This window comes from Poecilia reticulata, linkage group LG11 (genome assembly GCF_000633615.1).
Source record: "Poecilia reticulata strain Guanapo linkage group LG11, Guppy_female_1.0+MT, whole genome shotgun sequence".
NCBI lineage: Eukaryota > Metazoa > Chordata > Actinopteri > Cyprinodontiformes > Poeciliidae > Poecilia > Poecilia reticulata.
The window spans coordinates 19188620-19211552 of record NC_024341.1 but is presented as its reverse complement, the minus strand read 5'-3'; the positions used below and the strand labels follow the sequence as shown (position 1 = coordinate 19211552).

General features: G+C 38.1%; 1 protein-coding gene across 5 annotated transcripts in view; it reads right to left on the bottom strand.

The window, feature by feature from the left end:
* LOC103472534 (semaphorin-6D-like) overlaps window positions 1–22933 on the bottom strand; it is a 183477-nt gene that overhangs the window by 146675 nt on the left and 13869 nt on the right. For all 5 annotated transcript variants that reach the window (XM_008422238.2, XM_008422237.2, XM_008422234.2 and 2 more), the window contains exon 2: window positions 2140–2258. The gene's annotated coding sequence lies outside the window, so the exon portion shown is untranslated. The remainder of the gene's footprint in view (window positions 1–2139; window positions 2259–22933) is intronic.

The following is a 22933-nucleotide window of genomic DNA, read 5'->3' as shown; positions in this document are numbered from 1 at the left end:
TTGAATGTTAAGTTTTATACTTGAATTTTTTTGGCAATGTTGAGAGGTTTTATTTTAACTTTTTGCATTATTTAGCCTCTTCAGAGCCTTTATATGTTTTCAGTCTGTTAAAGATGGTTTTACCAATAGCAGTACAATTTGCACAATACCCGTTTTGATTTTTTCTAGGAAAAAGTAATTAAAAAGTTGTTGTCTAGGTGAAGTCATGGTTCCTTTTTCCACATAATGTAACCGGTAGTGTTTATGATAAAAATAATAAAAATAATTATGTGATCTGCATCGGTGATCGGCCCTCATGGGTGATCGGTATCTGTATTGGCAGGAAAAAACCTGATCGGTACATGTCTGGTACTAATGTAGCCTGAAGAGTGGTTTCTAACCAGTTACATATCCAGAAACATCATCTTTACCTGCTTAAAGCATTCACACAAAATCAGAAATGCATATACAAAGTGTTCCTTTCTCAAACGTCAAACAATTATGTTGATGGTTTCCCATCAAGATCTCTCCAATCTAAACATTTTCCATAATGTCTCAATTCTGAAAATATACATTTCTAAAATATGATAGCAATCAAAATATTCCCCAATCCTTCAGACGTGTTTTAGCAGCAGCTCCAACAGCTTTCATCCTAATAAATGTTCTGTTAAATGTATTTAGAGGGAAATATGTGAAGCAGAGGTACCTGGTGATTTATCACATGAAAACCTGTTCATCATCTTTCCAGGCTGTGTGAGAAACATTCCCAACACATCAGCTGCAAAAAAGTGAACTGAATATCTTAACAGAGTGGAAATAATTTTGCTGAAAAATGCAATGATCCAGACATAATGACATGAAGAAATTAACAGCGGGAACTAACAAAACTAGTATTTCAGTGACAGATAATACCTTGCTGTTCTTTGTACAAAGGTCATCACCTCTAAACAACTGTGCAGAAACATTTTTTCTCATGCCCCACATTTCTACAAACTTTTTTTTTATGCAACAAACCTAAACGACTCGTCCAGATTCCCTTGATGTTAATTAGCGACACTAAGCCCCTAAACGAAACTCACTTCACTTATAAAATGCAGAAGCTGAACCAACTCCCATCTGAAAACACTATTTTTATCAAAACCACTGGATACAGTCTTCACCTCTCATCCAGAAATGAACTGAACTGTGCTGCATGCGTTTTACAAGTTCAAGCAGGTCTTTAACCTTCACTTTTCCCACGAGATMTCTGCAACGATTCAAAGTAATCTGGGACTAGTCCAACTCCACACACACACCACACACACACACACAGAGAGAGAGATCCTGTAGATTATATTCACATTCACACAGAGCAGGATTCATAGCAGGCAGCTGTGTGAACCTTCCACTAAGATGCAACACGTGCCTTTCTTAGAGCAAATTGCTTTTCTTGGACTGAGTTCAGGAAAACTATTGATTCTAAAGAATGATCTACACACAAAAGAATTACACAGAGAAAGATGTTATAACTAACCTTGTGAGGTTCACCGTTCTGTCCAGTTTGAATAAAGAAACAATGCATTCCCCATGCATGAACTGAGATTCAGCAAAAACAACCGGAACAAAGAAAGCAAACAGCCAGAATCTATTCAGATATCTCTTGTTTCAYGTTTTCTCCAGTTGACTTTAGGGTGAAAGTCATGCTTGAATGAAGATGCATGCATCAAACTCTATAAGCCAAACAGAACTATAAGAGCAAACAGTAACTTTGTAAACCATCTAGAGCACATTACCTCAGTGAACATCACAGCTAAAAAACTTATGTGAATAAATCGTGAGCACAATATGCACGTCAGGTTTGGTTCCAGCTTCCTCTCGTCACACGATGAGCCACTGCACAAGAAAATCTGTTATCTGTGTATAAATGTGCTCATTTGTGATTGTGAATGGATGAATGTGTCTGGATGGTCAACATGACTGGAATGGGGCTATAAAAATTCAGTTCATTTATATACAGAGATTTCATACAATGAAGCAGTATTTTATACTAACACAAACATGTTTAAGATAAAAATTCTGATACAGCAGGAGTTACAGATTAAATCAGGAGTAAGATTCACAAACTTCAGCCCTCTAATACAAAGAAACACACAATAGGAACAATAGCAACAATCTCCTTACCTTAAACATGGGAGTGTTAAGCACAGGCAGCGTCGGAGCAGAACCAGTGACGGAGMGAGACGCTACYACAGCCAAGGGAAGGCCGTTTCCGTCCCGATTGTCCCTGTGAGTTTATAAATCTGCAGAGAAGAAGAAGAGACGGTGCCAGGAGTGAAATCAGTGTTATTTTACTTTCACCCCGATGCACAGTAGGATTGGTTCCTGAGAACTGGGACACGGATATCAGAATACGGAGACGCTGGGCTGATCATGCTCACGGTTGGAGCAAATATCAGGCGCCACTTAGGTAAGGTAATTTTATTTAGGGCATTTTCAGCAACAAGGCAATTAAAAGTGCTTTACATTAATTAAAATGAAATGCAAACAAAACAAACCATAGGAAAGACAAAAAGAAGAAAGTTAAATCCTTTAACACCAACTAAAACGTGTCAGCGGCAGATCGCATCGTCACAAGAACTGGGAGGTGCGCTTCTTTCTAGGATCATTTGTCTGCTTCCCTGTATGAACATTTCCACATTCGATGAGTGACGAGCAGAATGCCCTCACTGCATAGAGGCAGGTTTAATGTTGGTAGGTCTAAAAACAAYTTGAATTACTAGTCAAGTTCACAGAAGCACCATGTTTGCACAAAGTACAAGCACATATACAGTTTTTAGTTTGCAGCTCAATTCAGCACCAATTCATCTAATCTCAAGCACACTAGAGTAGTTTTCTATGTTAGAGGAAAGTTTTGCCAGTAGTCAATAATTTAACAGCTCGAGATGGGAGAAAATACCAAAATTAATCAAATTTGAACAAAGTAAAATACCCAAATTATACAGAGTTAATAAAAAGCTATCAGTCATTTTAAAATTACAGATTAATTCATCTCAACTAAAATGTGCAACACCACATTTTCTCCTTCGAAGTTATTCTGACTGAACTGAGACATTTTTATTTCTAGTTCCTCATTTTTGACTTTCTAAACAATCAAGGTTTTTATTATRATTACATAAATATAAGGTGACTAATTTGAGTAGAAGTGACACTTTAAACATATTTTTTGCATGTTTGTCACTTCAGAACATGAAACTAATTTAGATACAAGTCAAAGGAAACAAGTTAACACAAAATCCAGTTTTTAACTGGATGGAGTTTTTCATTAAAAGGAGAAAAAATCCAAACCTACATCATGCYGTTTAAAAAAGTGACAAACGTTTCAATCTTTACCCTAATTTACCTASAGGCATATCTGGTCTTGATTCTCAAAGGTGGCATTGATCRAGGTGGTGTGTGAATAATTGAGGGTGCGTGAAAAACTCACTCTTTCATAAATGGTTCAAGTCTGCTTTTGCATTTCACTGCAAAAACCAACCAGCCTCAGAGAGAATGCAACGGGTTTGCAGAAATAACTAATGAGCATCAAAGTCAATAGATCCATGTTTTCCCATATATAATCTACATCTTGTTCACCTTTTCACACATGCTACAATATTTTCTTTTAGAGGGAACATTTAAATAATGCATCCTGTTCGATAGACGCTGCTAAAATGTTTTATCCTTCACCCATGCAGATTGACAAACGTAATGCAAATTAAAATCMGATTCATTTTGCCACCTTAAACATCTTTACCTTGAAATTATCATTTGAAATCTGAATTCATTCAACACAAAAGTCAGACATTCAAACCTCAAGTCAAAAGTGACTCCAGTTGTATTTTAAAAGTTGTTTTTTTTTTTTTTTTGCTCAGTGCTAGAAATCCCTTTGCCTCAGTATGCTTACTGTGAAACAGACAGATGACTGCTTCATGGTTTTTATGTATTCTAGATACAGACTTTATGCACCAAAAGCAGCTCTTTGAACTGAGCGAAAATATTTAACCACCTGAGTGAGAAGTAAAATACTGCTGGTGCTCAGGAATCAGGCCTCCAGCTCGGTTACAAATTGGAGGTGCTCAGAGTCTGCTGGCGGCAGCTGAACTTCCAGAGCAACAACATATTAAAGTGGAACTTACMGCAACTAAATGTAGTAAAATAAAACCGAATGGGCTGCTGAGGGAGTAAGCTAGTTTACCCTGATGGATTGCAAATGAAAAATATCTTTTAAAAAAATCACTTGACTCTGTAAAAACAAACAGAACAGCTCAATTTGCAGCAACTGATGCTCAGATATCAGAATAAATAAGTGTGCCTCACTTCATAATTATTTTATCTTATGAATTTCACACAACTTGCATAATATGTCACTGTGTTTGTTGCCATCTCACTTTGAATCTCAGCTCTAATTATCTGCCTTGTGAGGCAACAATGAATTTATAGTGAGCATGAAATCKCATTGCAGTCAGAGTTACCAAGAGGCAAAGAAGTTTTCACCATCCACCAAATCCTATTTATACATAAAAAACAAAACTGTGACAAAATGATACATGCCTCCTTTTAGTTACAGATTTTAAGAAAAATAAGTTATTGAAATCAACCTGCCTTGCAAAAATAATACAGCTAAGATCAGTGATAATGATTCAACAGCTTCCTCACWTTTTGTTGATTGGAGCAAAACAAGCGGACGTTTTTTTTCAAGGGATTCGGCCATGTTTAAAACACAGTAGTGGCAGTGTGATGATCTGGTATCAAAAACAATAAATTACACTTAAACATGCAAGAGTGGTGAAAAAAAGGTAAAAAAAAAAAAAAAAAAAAAAGAAATTACTTGTTCACAGCAACAGCCTGAATCATAAAATGTTCTGATGGAGGAAACCAGAAGAGATTGTAACATCTGGGAGACTCTTAGTGCTCATTATCTGACTTTTTCAGGATTCTATAGCCAGACATACAGCTTCCACCTCTGTAAAGGTTTTCTCTCCTCATACCAGCTGATTTATGATTCAGTTTTTAATTTGCATCAAGTGCCAGCAAATAAAACAAAACCCACACAAGGGAGGATACAGCAGGGTATTTTTCATGCATCGTTACTCCTTAAACTACCTGTGTGCAACAGAATTGTAGTAAACTTTTCATTTAAATCATAGCCGACACGTTGAACCTCCACACGCCATTACCCAGCAGCCCCTGCTGTGCATCTATGACACGTGCGCTCAAGGTCGGTTCATTAACGCCTCTCAGCAACACGTTTTGTGTTTCCATAATGAAATTCACAAAAACAGCCGAGTTGAGACCAAATCAATTCGTCTCCATTTATTTTTTCTTTCCCTTTCTTCTTTGACAGACATCACACATACCCAAAAACAAACAGTTTCCTGCCGAGTCTCCAGTTGGTCGGAGCCCTCAGCCACTCTGAAAAGACATTTCAAATCGAGACTGTAAGGCTGAAGAAATCACAGATTATCTGCCACCGGAAACAACAAGGGCAGGATTGAAAGATGAAGAATGTTAAATAATTCCCCATGGAAAATAAAATAAGAAAATCAAATTTTAAAAATAAAGTGAGGAGAGAATACAGGGAATTTCAGAACAGAAACCAGAATTTTGTGTTTTGTACACAAAGTTGGCTCAGAATAGATTTACACAGTCTCATTTATTTAAAAACATTTGATAAAATTAGTATTACCATTACTGTAGTTGGTTGATTGATTGGGTAATAGGAAGGCAGGGAGGTATTTTGTATTTGGTTTGATCATCGGTTAATGGTCAAATTGGTAATTGTGGCTCTTCAGTTGGTAATAAATGGTTAATAATTGGTTGTTTAGGAGGTAGGTAATATTTGTGGCTGGTTAATTGATGGCAACAACTTCAGTTGATTGGTGGGTAATAATTGCATATGGTATAACTGTGGCAGGTTATTGGCTTGTTGATTGATAATTATGGCTAACTGTGGAAAAATGATAAATCGGCAGTATTTGTTTGGTTCTTAATTAGTTTGCAGATAAATATGTGCATAAATTGTCGTGGTGGTTTGGTTACCTCGACGTGTCATTTTTATTGCTACAATGATCAGTAAATGAAGTTAGCTCTTGGTCCGTTCATGTTTGTCAGAATTTCAGTCGCTTTAGATAAGATTGATGGATGAATAAATAATTTAAATGTTCTAGATACTTTTTCATCAGCTCAAAAATTAAGTTAATTACAAAAACTTACAATTACAATTAAGAGTGTAAGAATTTTTAAAAGTGTTTCTCAAGGCGACACTTTGTTTTTAAGAGACACAAACTGCAGTAATATTACTCTGATTTTAAGACTTTTTACACGAGTGCCAAGACTTGAGGTTAATGTAATAAATACATTTTATGCATTTGTGAAGTAGATGGATAAAATGTGATTCCCACTATTGAAACGTGTGTCATTGCATTGAGAGCAGTTATCCCTTTACAGTAATTAAGAAGTCAAACTGGCTCTCTGGCAGCCAGTGGCTCATGAAACAATTAGGAGCTTTGCATCAGAGCAGAATAAAGATCGGAGGAGTGTTCATAATTAAATATGCAAACCAAGAGAGTATCATCGCATCAAGGTTCAGACAGGTGACTGGGTCTCTGTCCATCTGCCTTCTCAGCTGAAAGGTCAGAATCCCATCAGGTAAGATGCAGCGTTTACACCTGCAGGCTGTGTGATGACAGAGCGCAGACACCTTGTGGAAAGAAAGGAGACGGGTTGCGCTGAGGTTGACAATGGCCAGCAGGTGAAAACAAAAAGGTGTAAACAGCTTCAGCGACGAGGCAGAAGTTTAGACTGCGAGCACGGGAGCAGAGCAGCAGGGGAGGAACTTATTTAGAGACGGCGGGAGAATAAAACGGCAGAAGAATCGGATAGGAAACAGATGGGGTGAGGCAAACCCACTGGCAGCTCTCAGTCAAATTTCTCTTCATGCAAACATGGCGGCTGAATCGCATTTGATTGTGATTTGATTGCTGGCTCACAGTGCAGAATGCTCCTTGACCGTCGTGTTTGTTCAGGATGAGACTCTGTCGAAGGAAAAAAGATGGTCTGCTTTACTGGGAAACAAACCCTGCCAGTTTCAAATTAAGCTCCAAGCAAAGACAATTTCAAAATGTCCAGCAAATTACAGAGAAAGCAGAAGGCGGTAATTGCAATTACAGCATGTAATCATTTACTTCAATGACAATGTCCAACAAGTAAAACAGAAAGGAAACTGCAGAACTTCAACAATTAGTGACATGAATAGGCAGCAAGTTCCAATTCAACTTTACATCACCATGTAATCAAAGATCTAATTACAAGCCAGACATTTGCACATTTTAATTAAAATGTTTCTCAGACACCAATGAATTATGAAGCTTGTTGTTTCCTGAAAATGACAAAAATCTGTCAAGAAATAATCGAAAACAACCAGAAGTTTTGAGCGCATATAGCAGTTCATTAAAAATATCCACTGTACCCTGAATTTCATGCATCTTTTGGAAATTTTAACTTCTACTTTGTCTAGAAAAAGTGAGCACATGGATTTATATTCATGAGCACACATGAGCTTCCTGACTAAACATACATGTTAAAATTAAACAAACATACATATTCAGACAGTCATAGACTCTCCGTCTCGAGAGGGACAGCATAAGCCTTGGGTACAGTGGAGAAAGTTTTTATTCCTCGGCTTTTCAGGGACTTTATCGTCATTTTGCCMGAGCGTCACCAGGCTCTAGAGGATCTTCTAAGACTTATTTGGACTCTTTAGAGAAATTTTCCCAGCTGTAATTACAACACAGCTTAATCAAAGAGCTACACCTGTTTCTAACTCCATGAAATGTTTATGACAAGTTTTAGTCTTTGTCACTTTAAATTGCTGGATGGAAGATGCACAATCTAACATTTAATTTGTGTTTAACATAGATGTAGGTGCAGCAATCAGGGAGTTTTGTCCTTTGGATGTGAATTAATCTAATTAAACTAAAAAGTCCAATAAGGCAGCCATACCCTCGCCAAACTAATGCACATCTGCCTTGTTTTTCAGCAAGAGATGCCGATTTATGTAAATTACATTCTGGCATTTATTTTCTATATGTTATGTAGTTTGATCTCCAGCTGAGCCAGGCTGCATCATGTAATTGGACATGTAGAAAACTAATAATTTTCAAGTCAAGACAAGTTCATGTCCGTAGAACATTTTATCTTTTCATCAGTTGAATATGAAAACCAAATATAGTTGAATTCAAGTTTCTAAATCTAAACCTGGACAATGAAACCATGTTGAGCTGTTTTACTGGAGGAGTCATGTCGACAAAACTTTGTCACTTCCTTCATCACAAAATAAAGCAAGTAATAACATTTTATGAATATTATTATTGTTGGGGCACAAATCCTTAAGGGAAGCTGATATTTTTATGACATGGAGGCGATAAATGGAAGGGTGTGGCTCTTTAMTGTACAAAGAGACATTCAACCGGCTACAGAAAATGTTAAAGGTATTGGCAACTTTCTGTAAGCTCTATAAATGAAAAACAAATGCAGGATAATCTTTGATTTTCTGGTTACTCAACGCATTTCCACCCCCCCCTGCTTTCTGAGGACGGAACTCTGACGTGCATATTTTAATGAAAGATCTACGAAAGATGCACTTAAATGATGTCTGTTGTGATTTGGTGCCAGAAGCCCCACTAGTATAATGGTAAGAGAAACACTTAACACATTCAGGCTTTGTTTTATTGGTCCAATTTCTGGTTTCTAAATGGTATCTTGAGGTTTTAAAAATGTTRCGCTTTTAAAACTTCAAAAACCTTTCAGTCACAGCGCTCCTACGGTTTAATGTCCTTTTAATGAGATGCTAGAGAAAAGGCTGGAGAGCACATTAAAGCCACAGTAAATGAGTTTTGGCTCATGGCGTAGAAATAAGAACACTGAATATCTCTTGGGCCCGACTTCCTCAGATATATTTACATTTTAATTGTTTCAAATAATGAACATAAAGCAGCAAGTTCTTTGAAGAAAAGTTCGTCTGAATGCAAGTCGTTTCTCTATATTGATATTTAAACGCAAATGGCACAATTGTCAATCTTGTCGGTTCTTTTTTGTTTTAGAATCAAGTATGAAAATCGTCCTGCACCAACTCTCATATTTACTGTAAAACACGCGAAGGCATCTGTATGTTAAACATACAGGTCACAAGCATATCAGAAAACTGAATTCACTGCTATAATACTTGAAGTATTAACTGGATAGTTGCCTGTAGGTTGAAAGATGCCCCCCTTCCCTCTGKGTGCCGTCAACACATACCATGAAACGCTGTTGTAGCTCTAACAGCATGGCGGCTTTCTGTTGCCAGTTAAGCAAAATTCATTCCAAACTCCACAAGCCGACTGAATCTAATCCCAAGCATGAAAAGCTGCAGGGATCCAGGCATGGTTACACCCGGTCCCGCTTCACGCTCACACACTCTGCAGCCTGCGTGGGTTAATAAGTGTAAATCTGCTGCCTGTGTCTGCAGGAAAACTGTCAGATCTGTCACCTCATGCAGATTTACTACACCGGCGTCTCAACCTCACAGGGTTAATGTGCCGCGCACAACGCGGCAAAAAAAAAAGCTGCAACTTTACATCTGACCCCTCAACTTTGGCATATATTTAATGATGCACACGGTTGACTAATGTAAGAATTATCATGAGTGCTTCAGCAGAGAAACCATCATTTAGTCAAATATTTGATTAAAGAGTTATTAAATTTCAACTCGGAAAGACTCCACTTCTGCACCCGATTTTTTTTATAGAAATTTATTAAGGAAGGGTAATGTAACTGTCTCAGGCTGCCATAAATGATCAGGGTTTTGCCAGGTTTAAKGCAAGTCATCTCACTTGACAGCAAATCCCATTTCCTAGTGCTTCCCCCTATTAATAGGAATTTAATTTGAAATCACAAAGAGTAGCAGTTCAAATATCATGCAGCAAAATGAAAAAAGAACAAGAAGTGGTCAAAGGTTTTTGTTAATGCATGTGATAGTAGGAAGTTGGTATAGATCATGGCAACTAGTTCCAGATCCGTTATCATTACTGAATTTGTGGTCACACATTTCTCAGCTTTGCGCACATCTTGGCGTCTCTAAAAATGCTTTTTACACGCGTCAAAATGTGACGAAAAACCACACTTTATGAAGAGAAAAAAAGAAAATCACATCCTTTCTTGAATATTCAATTCRTGCCATTTATGATTCACCCCAATTAAGCAAACTCATCCACTTCATCAGGTTWATCTGGCTGGCACCATGCTGGGTTCACCTCGGCCGTCAGAACCGTCGTATTTTCTGCACCATAGATCACAGGTGCCCAAGTCCAGTTTTGGAGAGCAACCATCCTGCAACGTTTCTTTCTCCAAAACCTCTGAATCCAATAAATGCTCATCAGGCTTCTGCAGAGCGCAGCGACTGTCTAGGACTGGACCTGGACGTCCCTTAGGTTAAACGAGGTGTTGAAAGCATTACTCAGATTTTGCTCCAAATCRACATGATGACAAAATGCAGTTGATGCACATTTGTTGCTTGAACAACAGTCATGTGAATCTCCAAGGGATGCTCTATTAATATATAATCTGATGACTGTGGAGGCCATTGGAATACAACAATCATCATATTCCTTCATATCCTGGTTGTAACAACTGGTCGTTTAAGCCTTTTTATCACTTTGAACCAGTCTGGTCTCCTCTGAAATCAACAATCCGTGCCATTGCTGCTTCCCAAATATTTTCTGGTTTTTGGAGCAGCTTCTGTAAACCTGGAGAGACTTCGCCAGAAAAACCCAGCAGATCAGGAGTTTCTGAATCACTCAGATCAGCCAATCTGGTGCCAACAATTATGCCCCAAAGTCACTTACATCCAGTCTGTCCAATTCTGATGCTCTGAATGTAAGCAAATCATCTTCACCGCATCCAGATGCAGTTTGTTGACTCGCCATTTTTTGCTACATTGCTTGTATAGTATTTTGGGTTGAAGGGGGGGGGGCGTCTCGCTGAACAGAAAGATCCACACACAACTTAAACTCAAATAAAAAACCACAAAGATACAGAAAAAATTCTTAGATGCTTCAAAAAATGACAATGTCCAGTTTTAAAAAYATCTTTACAGACGAAAGATGTGAACAAATACACAAAACTTGATTTGTTTTAGCTTAATTATAATTTTCTCCCCTTCAGGAAGGAAAGGAAGCTTAAAAGGTTAATCATATACACCTCACTATAAGCCGCACCCACAGTTTAAAACAAAACAAACAACAGGAGACGTAAATAAATAAGCCCCACCGGACTATAAGCCGCTGGTATCTCCAACGTCAAACCATGAATCCGTTCACGCAGAGTTAACGTGCAGCGAGCGGCTCCATTTACTGCCGGATCGACGGCCTTCAACTTAAAGCTGAATATGAACTTCTATCTTCGCGTCGTTTCCACGATRAGGRGGTTTGAGTTTGAAAACATTTCTCTGTGGTGCCTGCTGCYAGCATGTGCTTGTTCTAAATGAAAATTAGCACTTTCTTCTTYGCTTTCCAAATTTGACTTCCAATGATTCACTTCCTGCTAAAGCRCCCCCTGGTGGTTGAAGARAAATACACAAAAAAGCTGCACTGGGCTATAAGCTGCATGGTTCAAAGTGTGGGGGAAAAGGTAGCGGCTTATAGTCTGAAAAATACGGTACTCGCATACTAGAGCAGTGTTTCTCAACCCTGGTCCTCAGCCCCCCCATCCCCCTGCCCTGCATGTTTTAGGTGCTTCCCTTCTGCCACACACCTRAATTGTATCTCTGGGTGATTAACGGTTTTCTGCAGTACTTGATGGTCATGCAATCATTTGAATTAGCTGTTCTGGAAAAGAGGCACATCTAAAACATGCAGAGCAGGGGGGCAGTGAGGACCAGGGTGGAGAAACACTGTACTAGAGATTTAAAAATAAACATTTCTAAAAACTTAAAGGGCTTGTTGAACACCTGTGAGCAGCTAAAACTGTGTTCCCATCAAACAGACTATAAGGTTGCTGGAGAATACTCAATTGATTTTGAACAAATGCGTTTTGTTTCCTGTAGTAAAAGAAGGTAAATCGCCTTGTAAGCACACACAGCAGATTGTAATAAATGGGTTAATCCCACTATTGTTCTCACGATGTGTGTGTGTGACTGTGTGGAGTTTCAGAGCTTGTGAGGAAAGGTTTCCACAGACTCACTTTGGACCTCAAATGATCGTTTCAGAGCCAAATGGGATTWAGATGCAGTGAAACCACCGTCAGACCCGTAAAAGGGGGGAAAAAAAACAGGCTACTACTTGAATTCAGTAAAGAGAGGGATAAAGAAATAGATGCTCTTTCATCAGCTTTGCACTCCTGACATGAAAAGTATCCCAAACTCAGGTAAAACAAGAGAAAGCAGATCAGAATAATGTTTTGTGTCCAATTGTACGGTATGATTGAAAAGGGGTAATAGCAGAGCTGCAGGGTAAAAAGAGCAGCATGAGCGGACAAGTGAAAGGGCCAGAAGCGAACAYGTTCAATGAAATGCACACTGCGAGTGTGAAAAGATCTGCTGCAATCCTCCGCATGTTTGGCTGCGTTTAGATCCTGGCAGCTTGGAGGTCAGCCAACGCACACAGAAAAAGGTCAGCCAAATAGGTTTTATGCTTTGAATAAGGTTTTTTGAGCCTCTGGCATTCCTAAACACTGAAAATTGAGCCAAGAAAACGCATCGAGCTGAATACAGGTGGCAGCATCTCTGACGAAGAACAGCAGTGCTTGCACACRAAATAACTCGCATTCCATTTCTATTTTTTTTCCAGAACGTTTCCTCCACATCTTTATCTCTGGCATTTATATCTTCTTTTTTTTCAGCAGCAAGAAACACTTCAAAACATCTCTGCAGATGCTCAGACATGAATGCCAAGTGATATTCGTTTTCTTATTTTGGACAGGGTGTGTTCATTTTGCATGCACAAAAGGTAGAAGCTGATAAATTAACATGATTGCTGTGGTCGGGCTTTTTGATCTGAGGGAAGGAGCAGCTGCTGACAAAGCAAAAAAAAATCCCCACAAAGGAAACTATTCTGCCTTTAATGTGAAAAGCTGATTCCTTTAGGAAATTCAGGGGGAAAAGTTTATGGATGTCAAACTTTGCTGTGACCTTGTAGGAACAAATAGGAGGGAAATGAGAAAAATGCAGCCGTATAAATCAAAAGGTCAGTTAATCAAATCTTTCCACTCCCTGGGAAAAAAAAAAAAAAAAAAAAAAAAACTATTTCCATTAAGGATTCGGCACCAAAGTGTCAGAGCAGGTTCTCATTTGCGGTGGAGGATGAACGCCATCGCCGCTTCATTCTTTAAAGCCCCAGCAAGCGGCCTGATGGATCTGTAGCTCCACGCCTAAAGGTCAGACAAATGAAATCACAGAAAGCTGCAGGACATGTGTCGAAGCCGCGCGCGCCGAGCAAATTCCATCCATCTTCATCTGAGAGGCGCAATTTTACCGGAGACCTGGGTGACTCACGGCGGGAGCGGGGTGAAGAATGAAGGGAGGGGGAGCGGAGGGGAGCGGAGGGGAGCGGGGGACCTCGAGGCAGGGAAGCGGAACGAGAACAAAAACAGGACAACAAGAAAGGGAAGGAAGAAAGTGAGGATAGATGTCTGTGTGCGAGCGCAGACAGGCAGAACATGAAAACAGAGCAAGACAGACGGCGTGACCACAGAAAGACAAAACCCCAAAAAAACAAAAAAAAAAAAAAAGCTCAGTTTTCCTCTAATCTGTCACTCAAACAGGAAGTGCTTCACTTGATTATTTGAGATCACATGAGCGTCTATATTCTTGTAAACATTGATTGTGCTCAGTTAATCTGAGGTTATTTTAAAATTCAGTAAAACGGAACAGGAAAAGCATTACCTCTGGTTGGTTATGAGTAAGTGCTAATCTACTACATGCACGCTTATGAAATGGCCAACTATCCAACATTTCATCCATTTACACAAAAAGTAAAGGCAAAACTTTGCAATACGTTGTAAAGCAACCATTTCAACTGTTGCAAGGAATATTAAATATTGAACATTTAAGATATGATGTTATGTTTTTCATTTGTTTTGTTTGGATTTCAAAACAAAAACCCAAATAAAAACCTGCCAATGTAAGTTTTTACATACAGTTGCTCCATCCTCTGCTTCACTGAGTAACTCGAGTATAACTGCTAAATATTAGCTGGATAATTAGCCATACCATCTCCTTGGCTAGTGAGCCGACAGTTTTCTGCTCAACAGACAAGTTGCTCATAGTTTGCCAATGTTAGCTTTCATTCTGCATAACATCATTCTGGTTATTCTGCTAGTTTTCCATCTTGTGAAAATGTCTTGAAGCTGAACAGTTGGAAAAAGTTTGACATTTCTGTAACTGGATCATGTCTGGTCGTATTTCCACCTCCGTCTTTAGTTTCCAACAACATACATACTTTACATTTTAGATGTCTGCAACTTTTATTGAAATGACAAAAAAAAGATTTGGAACTTGCAACCTATAATCTTAATGCACACTTTGAATTCACATTTTCAATTAATGCACTGAGGCAATAACTAGTTATGAGAATATAAAAAGAGAAAATTGAAGTAAAGCAGATTATAATCCCTCTAATGAGGTCACACACCTCCAGTGTTTACAGAAAACTCAAAATAACCAGTATTACTACCAAACACTTATGATAATCTTATTATAATCCATTAATCTCTGCTTTTACCATAGATCAACAACAAGGGTTGTTAAACCCTTTCTTTAAGTAAAGCCATTGCTAGAAGGAAAAAACATTTTCTGCAATCCATAAAGAATCATGCTGGAGTCTCAATACTTTTTGGCATGAAAGAGTCCATACGATGGCATCGATTCAAAAATAAAATGACCGTGAATGTGACTGTACATAAACGAGTGCCAGATATTAAAAACAGAAAGTCTATATAGTTTAACATGCATTCAAGATTCATTTAACACTTTCAGAACAGATTCAGATAAGTTTTATCCATTTGTAAAAATCAGAAAACACTTAACTCTGCTGTTATGACAGGCAAAACACTAATGTTCATCTTCTTCCTTGTATGCCGGTTTATCTAAAACCACTTCATGTGCAGCTAATCGTTAATAAATCAAATATATTCGTCAAACTTTGAGCCAACTCAAAGCAAAACAGTTTTGCATCCAAAATGCTACAAAATGTCAAAAAGCACAAAGATAAAATATTGTGAAATGGCCAAATGACCAGCAGACTCAATCAATGAAAGTTTTAATCTCATTTTCAGTATTTAGAAACCAAGACAGAAAGTCAAGTTGCCTCTAATAAACACTGCAGACCTCAAAAAGAGAGAGCGCTTTTAATAGTCCACATTTTCTACTTGTATTTATTTATGCCAAGACAAAATACCTGAGTGATAGTTAAATTCAGGGAGAAAACATTTGAGCATCTAGATAAATAACGTTTAATGAGTTTCCCTTTAACTGCGTTTCCAATATCTATCCAAAGGTTAATAGTGAAGCCAAGTTTTGATGAAGAAATCAAAATGTTTGTCTATAAATCTCAGTCAACTCCCAAACTGCAATTTGTTTTATTTGTTGAAAATCAGGCACTGTTGTTGTGAAGTCAGAAAATGAAACATTTATTTCCCCTCTTTCTTTAAAAGTGTTCAACTTTGGGCTTTACAAAAACATGAGAAAATGTATCCCAAGGCAAAGCAGGAGGGAGGATGAATGAGGAGGAAAATTAAACGACCCCCTGCGGAGCGAACAGCTCTCCTAAAGCGTCGAGGCTTCAGCTCCTGCATCCATCGCTCCGTCTCCCCCAGTGCCACAAACAAACGACAGCAGCGCTGATGAGACCTTCACAGGCCAAAAGCCTCATCCATTATGCTGCTGTCAGACTGGGAGTTTAACTCTGCACCTCTTACCATAATAGGCTTCCTGATGATCAGTGGAGTCTAAAGATCAGCTTCAAAATTCAGCTCGACTGAACTCCAAAAGCCTTTACGAGATCCGACTGTTTGAATTAAAGGATTCTCAAATAGTTTGTTCACAGGAGTCGACTCCCGGTGTCTTCCAGAAACGAGGCGCAAAATCATTTCCAAGAGCAGCTTTACTTCGCCGCTTCACTGAATATCAACAAAAACGTACAGCCAGGAGAGCAATTTGTCTTCATCTGATGCAAAACAGATTGCCGTGATGAAACAAATGAGTCAGGCTCGGTTTGCTCTTCTAAGAATCTCAATGCATCTTACAGCATGGTCACAGTTCTCATACGCCAGCTCAAATTCAAGTTTAGACTGGCAAATCTCGCCGCCATTGACAAAATTCAAGAAAGACTAATTTGCAGAGAGCTTTAAAACAAATAAAACTCAAAATCCATCAAATGGCTGGAGGTTGAGCTAAATGCTGACTAAGACTCGAGCTTCATTCTGGCTTCAGTAAGACTGAACCATTAGTTCACCTTATTGCATGATGACTGACCAAAGCCCAGGCAGGAAACTAAAAAACTGAAGAACATTTCTGCTCGGAAATTACTTCTCCTCATGTAGGCTGTAAATTAGGTTTACTTCCACCTTCTGCATATTTTTTAGATCTGTGGCTAGATGAGTCATGCTAATGCAGTTTTTGCTCCTGTTAAAACCTCGACATTTACATAAATAGTCTTAAACGATTCATAAAACCTGGCTACGTTTCTTTTGAGTTAAAAAAGTTAGCAGAAACTCATGTTAACGTATAGAAGAATGATTGGATTAGTAAACTAAGCCCAGAGAGAACTACTGCCAGCGTGATTAGTTTTTAGATGATTGGATGTTTTTTTAAGACAGAGCCACTAAAAACTGCTTCAACTTATACGAATGATTAAATTATTTTCTCACATTTTTACCAATGAGTAGCTTAGATATGAGTTGAAATTGGGCTTTATGAAGCGGGAAAGTATCCAGCACAGTTAGAGGAGAAACTGTAAGGTCTCATTCATGCCCATTATAAGCATGGGTTGCAGAACATCAAGACGCAAGTAAACAAATTTGACAATAATCATTCACTTGGTATTTAAACTGGCCTCAACTGACCTGATGACTTTCACCCACTTTAATCACAAAAACATCAAGAGGTCTGCTGATGTTTCTGTAACATCATGGATCCAGTCATTAACTTCAGCTACACCATTATTCAGACATCAACTCAGCTAAAATGAATCCGAGATGCATTTTCGTTTAGCTATTTTGACTACAAAACAAATTTTTGCATTTTTAAATATGCAAATATAGACGGAAATAATCAGTACAAGACATAATTTGAACCCCTTACACAGTAAAACATTTGATGGCCTTTTTGAACACTTGCATTCATTTACACACACCTCCTGCAAAATGAAGGGACATGTTTTTCCACATGCAGGGAGAATCTTTAACTCTAGAATAAGTTGTTTTATAATGTGAAGATTGCAGCAGCTGGTCAAAAATTGGCTGCAGAAATGACTAACAACAACAAAGTTGAGAAATGCCTCAATGTCACAGTGAGTTGCAGGACATGGAGCATTCAGATGGTCAAATAAACAAGTGTAGATACTTTGGCAAGTCATTCACAGGAAAAAAAAAAACATCAATAAGTCTAAGAGTTCACACTTCTGACCAAACATGATCGAAAAATGTTAGCGACAAACAAGAACCAAAGGGCAGCTTGCATTGGCAGAGTCAGACACATATCAAAGAAGTACACCCATTTAATTTACCAAACAACCCACAGCGATGGCGCCTGGTTGGTGGTGCAACACCCAGTGGCTCTTTTTCAAACCTGCCCTCTTCTGGAGTGTTGGTACTTCTGATGGGTCTAAAATAACATCTCCTTACTCTGTCCTGCACCGCTACAGCTAATGTGTGCTTGGCGAAATGCTCCCAATATGCATTTCACTTTAAAAGAACACATTTTTTCCAAAGCCCAGATTTTGGAGGCCTTATTACGTTGACGCTTCAAAATTTCTATATGGAGACTTTAGAGGAAAATTGGTGCTGGAAATGAGTGACAGCATATTTATTAGAGTGAAATCATGCTGGCTTTGACCTTGGTAGCATCTCTCCTGGGAGCAGGTGACATAACAAATGCCTTGGTTAGTAAGCCGAAGCAGGAGAGTTATTGTCGGCACACCTCATTCCCTGAATCATCCCCTGGTCTCTGCATCTCGGAGCTCAAACTTTGAGAATTAGCCAGACAACAAAAGGAAAAAGAAACGTTTCTGCAGCAGCCATCGCAGTTTCATCACAAAAGGTGTAATGGCAGCATCCAAGTTGGATGAAACTTAGATGAAGATGAAAATGAAAAAGAGATCATTATTTTTCCCTAGTGAAATAATATAAATATAATTTTTTGGGTTTTCTAAAACACTCAAAATTATCACCTGCTTTGGGTATTTTTAAATATTTATTCCAGCTAAGCTCATTAAGGCAAATTATTTTTCAGGAAGATCAAAATCTCTCAAATAAAGAAACAAAATAGACTGAACAACAGTCATACCAATGCGTGTGCCATCACATTTGCAAAAGTATCACAATTAACTGTTTTCTTCATATTTAAATCTCAATTAAAAATCACTCAAAGATTCACACCAACAACAGAAGAAGATTCACAGTCAGTATTAAACATGTTGCTGCACTCAAACTTCAGGCACAAAAAACTAAAACTGCATGAGAAGAGCAGCAATGCACAGAGGCAAAATGACAAGCAAACACAGCCAAATACAAGAAAACATCTTAAAAATGTTTTTAAAGTCAACAAGGGTAAGACTGAAAACTGGTAGAAACTGTCAGATGTGCAAATCATCAGGGTGAAGCATAAAGATCAAAAATCTTTTCAGATTAAAGTTTTGTGCTCATAATTTCAGTCCACATTACTGTGCACAACTGTGCCAATAAAATGATGTGCAGCCTATTAATTGAATATTAAAGGAAAAATTCAACCACTGACGCCGTAAACACAATTAAGCCCAAAATATCACCAGCAAAATTTGAGTTAACATTTTTTATTTACCAAAAACAAACAAAAATAATGAAAATCTTTCTTGGTATTGCAGCAATCAAACTCTTATAAATGCTGATCAGTGTTTTTGTTTTCTAAATTAATTTTTCCCAATGAGAGCCAAGCCTCCTTTCATCCCCCTAATGTTTAGCTCCTCCTTCCAGATTTTCTTTTAGATTCACGTCTAAACTTTGATTAGGCCACTCAGAAATGTTGTTTTGTCCACAATCTGACTTAATGTTCGTCTCCTGCAGCTTCTGCTCAGATCTGCACCTTCCTAAATAATTAAATTGGACTCATAATGCATTTCTGTCTGCAGAAAACAGACTAAATGTCAGGAAACATCTTCTTTTCTATCGATTCTTTCTCTACAGGCAGCAGGAAGTTTGCGTCTGCTGTGAACCAGCTGTCGGTAGACTGCAACACACACACACACACACAACCACAAAACACCTGCCAGGAGAGCAATGTGTTGTGTTGCTGATCAATAAAGATGGAAGAGAGGCTTCACAGAGACACAGAGGTCACCTGTGTGTGTGTGCAAGTTTAGGAGTTTGTGTGTTTAACACATGAGAATGTTGAAAGATGTCAGTACCAACTCTGAGAGGTAGGGGGCGTGTCAACACTTAACACAGATTACGTACAAACAGAAGTTTAATCTGAGGGGGAAACACCACATTTATTTCCATCTTGATCATTATAATCCCGTTTTATTTTCCATTTCACTGTTTTCAACTAGAATTGATTAAAATTACAATGGCAGGAGATTTGATAAGATTTAGAAATGAATCTCAACAGATAAGCAACATAAACTGTTGCATTAATCAGGAATACACAAGAGTGCCAACTATGCTTCATCATATGATGTGTGTAAATAAATCCTCTGCCAAATGTTTCTAATTGCAGAGTTTACACAATCTCTCTCTCTCTCAGGTGCAGAGAGAGAGAGAGAGAATGAACCCTAAAAGCCACTGCTGTGAAAAGCATTGCATTTATAACGACATTCCCAGACAGGTCAACCAAAACTAAAAAGAGTTGGCTAACAGATACAGAGATCTGCAACAAGACAAGATGCAGAACCTGTGAGAAAAAGCCTGACGCTGTCCGTGTAACCGTTACAATGACAATTTTTCAGAGACTGGCCAATCCTCTTTGCTAGTTTTATTTATATCATCATTCTGTCTTTTTCCAGGAAAAAAAAAAACAAAGGTAAAAAGACAATTTCATCAGGCTGAAGCAAAACCGTAAGAATGGAAATAAAGAAAAGTGCATCTAGCAAAGCAATCTGCCTTAAATAGTTTGGAGGTTTGCAGAACAGATGACAGGGGGGAAAACAAAAACAGCAGCAGGCAAAGCAATAAAGTGTGCTGCGTATCTGAGATACGTTTTTGAAAAGATCGGGATTACCTCGCACTGAAGGAGAGGCGAGCACAAAGCTTCAAGATTTGATACGATTTTAAATGCAATTTCATGGGGTGCTTCATTGATCATGCAAAAAAGTATAATTTTCATCACCATGGCAGCACCTGCAGAGGAAATGTTGGGTTTAATAAGCCAAACCTGGTATGGGATTGTCATGATGGGTCTTAATGAGCACAACTTTACAGTTTCAGGTTCGTTAAATCATTTCAACAATGTGTGATCTTAACAGTTATGATTTTAAAGGTGATGTGATGGTCACCATGAATGTCCCTTTTTTTAATGAAATAAGTGTAATAGCCTTATTCCAGTCAGCTGACCAGCAGTGCACAGGAGCAGCCGTGGGAGAGGCAACTAAAAATTAGAACAAAGATACAAATCCAACTTTTCCTACTCCATTTTCCTACTCAGKCAGGTGAGCAGTGTTTTACCAATCATTTAATACCGATAAAGTATATATTAGGGTTGTGCAATATCAATTTTGCAATGTATATCGATATTTTCTTTCCTAGAAAAAAAAAAATCGATATTTATCCACAAGTATCGTAACATCCAACTATCACCTTGCTCACTCACTGCTTGCTTCGCCGGGAGAGTGATTATGTCATCAGGCTTAGAGTGATTCCTTCAGATGTTAAGTGTTAAAAAGGTATCAATCTATTCAGAGCAGGGTGCTTGGTGCACTTTATTTACTTTACAAATGCATGTAAGCTACAGTTTTTACTGTTTCAACTAAAAGAAACATGTTTTCTCACCACTTCTTTGATTCATTTTGTCCAGCTGTCGACTTCGAGTCTGTGTCCAACCAGAGTCAGGTATTGTGTAGTTGGTGCTTTTAATCAGTTTTCAGTTAAATTAATTCAATCCAACTCTATAACTGTCACAAAATGTCACCAAAATAACTCTGTCCCTCTAAAATCTTTCAGAAAATCACAAAAGTGTATTGAATTGTATCGTTCGCTGAATATCGCAATATATATCGTATCGTGAGCAGAATACTGTGTATCGTATCGTGAGATTTTTGTATCACTACAGCCCTAGTATATATAACAGAGAAATTTTACTTGAACTTTCAACATATAATCTATAATATTCTTCACACCATCTAAAACAAGCCAACACAAAATTAAACAAGTAATTTCTCCATTCAAAAAAAGCAGTAAAGGAAGTAAAGGAATGGACACCGGGAATTTTAAATCTGCGGTAGAAACATGTGTTTTATGAATAATTAGCTGTAGCAGCCTTATTATACTGCTCTGTGTCTGGGCCAACTAACAGAATGACATTTTTAGATGTATATTAGTTAAAGCCCAACAAGTAAAACCGTCTGATTAAGAACTGTAGAGGGTCTGAAAAAAAAACAACATGGCTCATTAACATGAGATATTCTGGTGAGATTTGTTCGGAGAAATAAAAGTGTTGGACATCAGAGCTGGAGAACAAATTACAACGTCTGACAGGAAGCCTGCCAGGATTCAATTATTTTTGAATTTTCTTTATTTTTTAACACAAGTGGGCTCTTACGAGGTAAATTACATGCAGAATGGGCTCATCACAAAGAATATTTACATCCCTCTATACGGTGCCAATTCAAGACTCATGCAGTTCTTCTGACATATTTTCCCTTAATGCATAAACTACTATAAAAATTCAACCTGGAGACTTTGAACTTGTTATGCACCCTCACTGCCTTGTGAGTCTCATTTTCAAGCAGTCTATCAATTGTTGAGCAGCTTTGAAAGTTGTGCAATTATATTTATTCATTAAGCTCTCATTTAAGCTTTTCCATCTGTTAAATCTCCCTGCAAGTCATCTTAAAGGGCAGCTTAAATTAGAAAATGCTCTTTTTTAATGAGTGGGACCCCAAAAAAGGTGTTAAATATTAGATAATTGAACAGAAAATCTATAAGTTCTACAGTTTGTTTTTGAGCTTTATCATGTTAAGCTTACTTTGTGTTGAAAACAGCAGATATTAGTTTTAGGCTATCCGGTTTGAACGAATACTGTATCTAAAAAAGACACATCTGCACAAGGCTGCAATTTCCATACCAAGCAGCTGCCTGATAAAGAAGTTTCCACGTATTAATTAGGGAGCAGCTAATGAAGTTGGATCTAGATTAGTTTGAGCAGCTCTTTTTATTATTAGTCTTCTCCTCTCTTTCTGAAAATAAGCCTTAAATTTTATGCTCAACATCCTAACCAACAGGAAAATGCCCTCCAGGTTTGTTTGCAGCCAGTTTTCATTATCTTGCATCACCAATATGAAGCATTTTATCAAGAAAGTGTTGAAACAAAAAAGGGCCGAAGCAAGAAGATGATCACAGACAGGACAGAGAGGATCAAGCAAACGCTGCTCAGGACAACCAGGTACATTTGATGCATGACACTGCAGTGCCTGGAGAAGCAGAGGAAAGCACACACAACCGCCGATTCCCTTGTTTTGATTTACTAGGCAATGCAACACCATTCCACACTGTA